Source organism: Condylura cristata, unplaced genomic scaffold (assembly GCF_000260355.1).
Source record: "Condylura cristata isolate star-nosed mole 26May11 unplaced genomic scaffold, ConCri1.0 scaffold00042, whole genome shotgun sequence".
Classification (NCBI taxonomy): domain Eukaryota; kingdom Metazoa; phylum Chordata; class Mammalia; order Eulipotyphla; family Talpidae; genus Condylura; species Condylura cristata.
In genome coordinates this window covers 6,003,048-6,003,734 of record NW_004567143.1, presented here as the reverse complement: position 1 = coordinate 6,003,734, position 687 = coordinate 6,003,048, and positions in this window count along the sequence as shown.

Here is a 687-nt window from a genome sequence, read left to right as displayed (position 1 = left end):
CAGCGGGCAGCTGACCGCCCACCCCCGCCCGTGCCGCCCGGCGGCAGCCGGACACCAAGGCCAGTTCTCTGCCTCCGCCCAGGGGCGCCGGTGGGCTCTGCCGCCCCGCCCCTCGGAGACACCCCAGGGTCCCGTTGGACCCTGTGGGCGGGGGCGGCCACTCCCAGGCCAGCGGGAGCTCGTGGGCGGGGCCCCCTCGGCAGAGGCTGGTCAGGCGCCGAGGGCAGATGGCGTCCAGAGGGGCCGCTCCTGCCACGCCCCTGCGGACGGCTAGTCCGGCAGCCCCGCCCTCGGGTGCCCTCTGCCCATCCCCGTCCTCGACGCCCGGCTGGGATCCCATCGTCGCCTTCCACCTGGCCGTCCGCTGGTACTGACCGTGCGCGGACCTCGACCCCAAGCCTGTCGCTGCTGACCTAGCAAACAAAACGCAGCCCCGGGGACTCTGAGGTGGACGTCCCTGCCCTGGGCGGGGCGGGCGGGGCTGGCCAGGCTCCAGCCCAGCCAGGCTCTTCCCCTGCGCGCCTGTGGCCAGGGTCAGCTGTCCGGGGAGCACAGTGTCCCCCTGGGCAACTGTGCCGGGAGCAGGTAGGGCGTCAGGCAGGCCCGTCTGGGCACGCTGTAGAGGAGGGTGTGGGCTCCACCCAGCCAGGTGGCCGCAGACCCCAGGGGGGCGCCTCGAGGACCCCG